Genomic DNA, 8,486 nt, shown 5'->3' with positions numbered 1-8,486 from the left:
CTGTAACAAATTACCAAATTTAGTGTTTGTAAAACAACACAAATTTATCACCAAACTTGGTGGTGTGAAACAGTGCAAACTTCTTACTTTACAGTTCTGGAGGTCAGAGGTTTGAAATGGGTCTCCTTAAGCTAAAGTCAAGGTGCTGGAAGGGTTGCATTCTTTTCTGGAGGATCTAGGGGAGAATCTGTTTCCTTGCCTTTTCCAGGTTCTAGAAGCCATCTGCTTTCTGACGCTGACTCTGCTGCCTCCCTCCTCCACTTGCAAGGATATCTGTGATTATATTGGGTCACATAATCCAGGATAATCTCACCATCTCAAGGTCAGTTGATTAGCAACCTTAATTCAGTCTGCAGTCTTAATTTTCCTCCGCCATGTAATCATATTCATAGACTCTGGAGTTTAGCTCAGGGACATCTTTGATGGGCCATTATTCTACCTGCCACACAGACATGTTTATTATTTCTGGTGATCTCCCTTTCTGTGGATTATGTGGTGTCATTTTTCTTTAGTCTGAAGAAGTTTGCCTAACATTTCTTGTAGTACACATCTCATGGTGATGATTCTTTTTATTTATCTGAAATTGTATTTATTTTGCTCTTTTTAATGAAAATAAACTTTATTGAAGTATAATTTGCATATAGAAAATTAATGCATTTTAAGTTACAATCTGATGGGTTTTGAAAATGTATACACTCATATAATCACTGTTACAATCAATACATAGGACATTTTCATCACCTCAAAAATTTATTTCATGCTTCTTTGCTGCTGCTGCTGCTAAGTCACTTCAGTCGTGTCCGACTCTGTGCGACCCCATAGACGGCAGCCCACCAGGCTCCCCCATCCCTGGGATTCTCCAGGCAAGAACACTGGAGTGGGTTGCCATTTCCTTCTCCAATGCATGAAAGTGAAAAGTGAAAGTGAAGTCGCTCAGTCGTGTCTGACTCTTTGCAAGCCAATGGACCACAGCCTACCAGGCTCCTTTGCCCGTGGGATTCTCCAGGCAAGAGTACTGGAGTGGGTTGCCATTGCCTTCTCCGATCCTCCTTTGCAGTCAGTCTCTACTGCCCTGGCCCCAAGCAACCATTGATCTGCTTTGTATCAAGAAACATTAGTATTTTCTGCTTTAGAATTTCATGTAAGTAGGATAACACAACATCTACTTTTTTATGTGCAGCTTTTTTTTATGTTCAGAATCATATGTGTTGAGATTCATACGTATTTTATGTATCAAAGTTTGTTACTTATTATTACTGAGTAGTTTTCTATTATATGAATATACCATAATTTGTTAATCCATTCACCTATTGATGGACATTTGTGTTGTTTCCAGTTTGGAGCTCTTATTCATTAAGATTCTGTGAACATTCATGTACAAGCTTTTCTGTAAACATTTGTTTCGCAAATAAATACCTCTCTTGGATAAATACAGGAGTGGAATGAATGGGTCATAAGGCAAGTATGTAACTTTATAAAAGAAACACTAACACTTTTCTGAAAATGCTTTTACCATTTTATACTCCGATCAGTAAAGTATATGAGTGCCGGTTGCTCTGCTTCCTTAGTCAGTCAGTTCAGTTGCTTAGTCATGTCTGACTCTTTGCAACCCCATGGACTGCAGCATGCCAGGCTTCCCTGTCCATCACTAACTCCCAGAGCTTGCTCAAACTCATGTCCATTGAATCGGTGATGCCATCCAACCATCTCATCCTCTGTTGTCCCCTTCTCCTCCTGTCTTCAATCTTTCCCAGCATCAGGATCTTTTCAAATGAGTCACTTCTTTGCATCAGGCAGCCAAAATATTGGAGTCTCAGCTTCAACATCAGTCCTTCCAATGAACACCCAGGACTGATCTCCTTTGGGATGGACTGGTTGTATCTCCTTGCAGTCCAAGGGACTCTTAAGAGTCTTCTCCAACACCACAGTTCAAAAGCATCAGTTCTTTGGCGCTCAGCTTTCTTTATAGTCCAACTCTCATATCCATATCTAACTACTGGACTAGACCCACCTTTGTTGGCAAAGTAATGTCTCTGCTTTTTAATATGCTGTCTAGGTTGGTCATAGCTTTTCTTCCAAGGAGCAAGCATCTTTTAGTTTCATGGGCAGTCACCATCTGCAGTGATTTTAGAGCACAAAAAAATAAAGTCTCAAGAAGGACAGGTCATGGTGGAGAGTTTTGACAAAACTTGGTCCACCGGAGAAGGGAATGGCAAACCACTTCAGTATTCTTGCCTTGAGAACCCCATGAACAGTATGAAAAGGCTCTACATCCTCACCAATACTTTAATATAGTGTCACTCTTTTTAATTTTAGCCATTTTAGTAGCTATGTAGTGGTATTTTATTTGCACATATTTTTATGTCTTTGAAACTATTAATAACAGGTGCATTAAAATTCTTGTCTGCTAATTTTAACATCTGTGTCACAGTAGGGCAGGATTTTATTGTCTGACTTATGAGTAACATTTCAGAATTGAGTAACAATTTTTTGTTAGATACTGGATATTAAGAATGATATGGGACTTCCCTGGTGGCCCAGTGGTTAAGAATCAACCTGCCAATGCAAGGGACATGGGTTCGATTCCTGGTGAGAGAAGATTCCACATGCTGCAGGGCAACTAAGCCCATGGGCCGCAACTACTGAGCCCATGGGCCACAATTACTGAGCTGGCGCTGGAGAGCTCCTGATGTGCAACAAGAGAAGCTCCCACAATGAGAAGCCTGCGAACCACAACCAGGGAGTAGACTGCTTGCTGCAACTAGAGAAGGCCCGTGTGCAGCAATAAAGACTCAGCATAGCCAAAAATAAAAAATTAATTAATTTTTAGAAAATATACTTAAAAAAATCAGTTAATGTAACCTATCATATTCGTAGGCTAAAGAAGCAAAATCACATGATCACATCATTTGATACAGAAAAAAACTTTTAACAAAATACAACTGTTTATGATAAAACTTCCCAGAAAAATGGAGAGCTCCTCAATTTGTTAAAGAACATCAACAAAAAACTTACAGCTAACATTATACATAATGGTGAAGGATAATAATTTTCCCCCATGATAGGGAACAAGACAGAATGTCTCCCTTTATCACTCTTGTTCAACATTTTATGGGACGTTCTAGCCAGTGCAATAAAGTAGAAAAAGTAAATAAAAGGCAAATACATTAGAAAGAGAAATAAAAGTGTCCCTATATGCAGATGACATGATTGCCTATATAGAAAATCCCAAGGAATCTACCAAAAAGCCTCTTAGAACTAATAAGTTAGTTCTTTAAGGTCTCAGAATACACACTAAACATACAAAAATCAATTTCAGTTCAATATACTAGCAATGAACATGAGGAAATAAAAAATAAAAATACAGTATCATTAATAATCATTAAAAGAAAAAACTTAGGTGTCAATTTGAAAAAAAAAATGTATAGGATTTGTATACTGAAAACTACCCAATGCTGATGAATGAAATAAAAGAAAATCTAAACAAATGGAGAGACATATTATGTTCATGGATTAGTAAGTTCAATACAGTAAACATATCAATTCTTTCCAAATTGGTAAATAGGTTTAATGAAATTTCTATCCAAATCACAGCAACTTTTTTGTAAATACAGACAAGATTATCCTCAAATTTATACAGAAAGGCAAAGAAATTAGAATAGGTAAAACAACTTTGAAAAAGAAAATAAAGTAGTTCAGTCTATCCAGTTTCAAGACATATACCTACAGTTACCAAGACTGTATAGTACCGATGAAGGAATAGATCAGCAGAACAGTATAGAAATCCCAGAAATGCATCCACACGAATACACCCAACTAAATTTTGACAGAAGTACAAAAACAATTCAGAGAAGGAAAGATAGCCTATTCAACAAGCAGGAGCCACTCCTGCTTGTGGTGACACGGAAATTTATACAACCTTCACGTCCCTGTAATTACTCTGCTTCAGCAGAAACATACATCTCTATATCCTCAGCCATCCCCAAATGCCAAGCCAACTCTGGGCTCTATACTTAATTTCTGCTCCTTCTCACTCCAAGCAGGATTGACTATGTTGTCCCAGTCGATCAGGTATTTTCTACTTTTCTCTTCCTGTTTATTACTCTTTATCTGTCTTTTACTCCATTAACAGTTTTATGGATGGCTACTGTCTGATCATGAAGTGTTAAATGAAGTTTGTATCACCTAAATTATCTTCTTTAATCTTTTTGTTTATTTATTTTTTAGGCCATGTGGCATGTGGGATCTTAGTTCTCCAGCCATGGATCAAACCCATGTCCACTGCATTGCAAGGTGGATTCTTAACCACTGGACCACCAGGGAAGACCCATTTCATCACTTCTTAACATGGTTCTAGAGCAATTGAATATCGATAGGAAATTAGCCTCTCCACTTATATATCACACATTATATACAAAATTAACTCAAAATGGATCACATATTTGAATGCAAAACATAAAGCTCAAAAGTTTTATGAAAAAACTTAAGAGAAAATCTTTGGGATCTAGGGTTATATCAAGTGTTACCCACACCCCCCACATAGGAAGGCAAAGTCTCAACCACTGAACCGCCAGGGAAGCCCCTCTTCTTACTGTTTTTAACCATTTTGGGGGGAACAGTGCCATGCAGCTTGCTGGATCTTAGTTCCCCTGACTGGGATCAAACCTGGGCTCTGGCTGTAAGAGTGCCAAGTTCTAACCATTGAACCACCAAGGAGTTCCCAGGTCAAGTGTTCTTAGAGTTGACATCAAGATCATGATCCATAAAAAGGAAAAACTGATAGACTGTACTTCATCAAAATTAAGGAGGCTTGTTTGGTGAAAGACTCTGTTAAGAGGATGAAAAAATAAGCTACAAAATGGACAAAAATATTGGCAAACCACATATCTGACAAACAACTACTATTTAGAATACATAAAGCATGTTCAAAACAGCAGTAAAAAACAATCTGATTAGAAAGTGGACAAAATACATTGAAGAGACATTTCACTAAGATATACAGATGTCAAATAAATCCATGCAAAGATGTTCAATGTCATTAGCAATTAGGAAAATGCAAATTAAAATCACAAGATATTACTCGACACTTACCAGAACAGCTAAAGTTAAAAACAATGATAACATCAAATTTATGCTGCTAAGTCGCTTCAGTCGTGTCCAACTCTGTGCGACCCCACAGACGGCAGCCCACCAGGCTTCCCCGCCCCTGGGATTCTCCAGGCAAGAACACTGGAGTGGGTTGCCATTTCCTTCTCCAATGAATGAAAGTGAAAAATGAAAGTGAAGTCGCTCAGTCACACTTCGAGACCCCGTGGATTGCAGCCTATCAGGCTCCTCTATCCATGGGATTTTCCAGGCAAGAGTACTGGAGTGGGGTGCCATTGCCTTCTCCAAAAGTATAAGGATGTGGAAAAACTGGATCATTCATACATTGCTGCTGGGAATGTGAAATGTTACAGTCATTCTGGAAAACAATTTGTGAGTTTTTTAAAAAGCTAAACATACAAATACTCTATAACCTAGCAATTGTACCCCTGAGCATTTATCCCAGAGAATTAAGACATTTTCACACAAAAATCTGCAAATGAATGCTTGTGGCAGTTTATAATAGCCAACACTGGAAACAACCTGGGTGTCCTTAACATGTGACTAGTTAAATAAACTGAGGTACATCCGCATCACAGAATCCTACTCAGCAATAGTAAGAAATATTGATATGATATGCATATGCTCAACAATCTAGATAAATCTCTAGAGAATCATGCTGAGTGAAAAATCCAATTTTAGAAAGTTACTATTATATGATTCCATTTAGATAACATTTTTGAAATGACAAAACTATAGAAATGGAGAATAAATTACTAGTTACCAGGGATTAAAGAAGGGGTAGAAGTGAGAAGGGGAAGTGGCTATAAAAGGGCAACATGAGGGATTCTCAGGTGATGGAAATGTTCTGTATGGTGACTGCATTATGTCAATATCCCGGTCCCGATGTCATACTACACTTCTGCAACATGTTACCATTAGGGAAATGGGATAAAGGGTACATAGTATCTCAGTATTATTTCTTACAATTGCATATGAACCTGCAATTATCTTTCTTTCTTTTTAGCTTTTTTTGGTAATTATCTTTAAATTAAAATACATGATTAAAAAGTCAATAAGCAAGTATACCCTGTCCCACTCCAGGCAAACATCAGAGGCAGATTTACCATAAAGCTAAAGGTAAGCTTCAGGGACCATCTGCACAGACCCTGGAGTCCTGGAAGTTATTAGGGATCAGAGTGTTCTAATTGGGGAGAAGCCAGACTGCATAAAGAAGGCTTTCTGATAAATTGCCTAGAGGTTTCAGAAGAAAGGGACCTACATTTCCAAGATTCTATCATTGTTTTTCATTAAAAACAAACATTGAGAACGTAATTTTATTTATTTATTTTTTGGCTCTGCTGGGTCTTCTTTGGTCTGTGGCTTTCTCTAGTTGCAGTGAGAGTGGACTACTCTCTAGTTGTATGTGGGCTTCTCATTGCGGTGACTTGTTGCAGAGCATGGGCTCTAGAGCACTTGGGCTTCAGTAGTTGCTGCACCGAGGCTCAGTGGTTGCAGCTCTAAGGCTGCATAGTGTGGGCCCAGCAGTTGTGAAGCCTGGGCTTAGTTGTTCTGCAGCATATGGGATCTTCCTGGACCAGGGAGTGAACCTGTGTCTCCTGCACTGGCAGGCAGATTCATTACCACTGAGCCACCAGGGAAGCCCTGAGTACCTAATTTTAATGTGTACCTAACTTTAGAAGCGGAGACGGTGATGGCACCCTACTCCAGTACTCTTGCCTGGAAAATCCTATGGACGGAGGAGCCTGGTAGGCTGCAGTCCACGGGGTTGTTAAGAGTCAGACACGACTGAGCGACTTCACTTTCATTTTTCACTTTCATGTATTAGAGAAGGAAATGGCAACCCACTCCAGTGTTCTTGCCTGGAGAATCCCAGGGACGGGGGAGCCTGGTGGGCTGCCATCTATGAGGTCACACAGAGTCGGACACGACTGAAGCGACTTAGCAGCAGCAGCAGCAGCAACTTTAGAAGGTCTAAACAAGTACTTAAAAAAGCTTCAGGCCCCACAAAACTTAGCTCAGCCCCTCCTTACCACAGCATGGTGACTGAAAAACAATGATTCTAAATTCAAATCCTGGTCATTCTCAAGGTGTGTAAACTTAGTTTCTCTAAGCAGTTTCTTCATCTGTAAAATAGGGATGACAAATGGAATACTGCCTGCCATTGTTGTTCATTTGGACTGCAGCTCACCAGGCTTTCCTGTCCTTCACTATCTCCTGGAGTTTGCTCAAACTCATGTCTATTGAGTTGCTGACACCATCTAACCATCTCATTCTCTGTCACCCCCCTTCTCCTCCTGCCCTCAATCTTTCCCAGCATCAGGGTCTTTTCAAAAGATGTCACAGTCATCAGCGATTGGAGACTTGCAGCCACCACAGAAAGTAGTGAGCCCTGGGGGAACTCATAGAGGAAACAAAGAATGTCTGCCATCCAGCAGCCATCAGACTGCAGCCACTCTGTAAGGCGAACCCTGAGGAAACTCAGGATGTAAAAGCACAGGATGTGAGTGAAAGTTGCTCAGTCTTGTCTGACTCTTTGTGACCCCATGAGTTGTAGTCCGCCAGGTGCCTCTGTCCATGGGATTTCCCAGGCAAGAATACTGGAGTCGGCTGCCATTCCATTCTCCAAGGGATCATCCCAACCCAGGGATCCAACTCAGGTATCCTGCACTGCAGGCTGATTCTTTACTGTCTGAACCACCAAGGAAGCCCGAAAGCACAGGATACTGGCCCCAGAGAGCTGAGGTGCAGATCAAAGGAATAATTTCACTGAGCCCAGAATCTTGCATTTTCCCATACACAGAAAAGCACTTAATTCCTTAATTTTTGATTTCTAGCTTTCTTCAATTATTTCTACAATAATTTTTAGGGCTTCCCTGTGGCTCAGACTGTAAAGACTTTGCCTGCAATGTGGGAGACCCAGGTTCAAACACTGGGTTGGGAAGATACCCTGGAGAAGGAAATGGCAACCCACTCCAGTACTCTTGCCTGAGAAATCCCATGGACAGAGGAGCCTGGCAGGCTACAGTCCAAGGAGTCACAGAGAGTCGGACACGACCGAATGACCAACACTTTCACTTTAGATATTTCTGATTACTTGCCCTGTGTTGCAAAACTTCTATATATGGAAGTTCCCCCTTGCCTCCTCTGAGGAGTTCTCTTAGGGTTACTTGAGATTCTGCTTCCTGGGCTTGACGTCCTAAAAATTCCCACCAAACAAAACTTAACTCTCAACTTTTAGGTTGTGAGCAATTTTTTTAGTCTACAGGGACAATAATAAACCTGCCTCACAGTTGTGAGCATTCAGTTCAGTTCAGTTGGTCAGTCGTGTCTGACTCTTTGCGACCCCACGGACTGCAGCATGCCAGGCCTCCCTGTCC

Source organism: Bos indicus, chromosome 3 (assembly GCF_029378745.1).
Source record: "Bos indicus isolate NIAB-ARS_2022 breed Sahiwal x Tharparkar chromosome 3, NIAB-ARS_B.indTharparkar_mat_pri_1.0, whole genome shotgun sequence".
Lineage (NCBI taxonomy): Eukaryota > Metazoa > Chordata > Mammalia > Artiodactyla > Bovidae > Bos > Bos indicus.
This window is presented reverse-complemented; position numbering follows the sequence as displayed.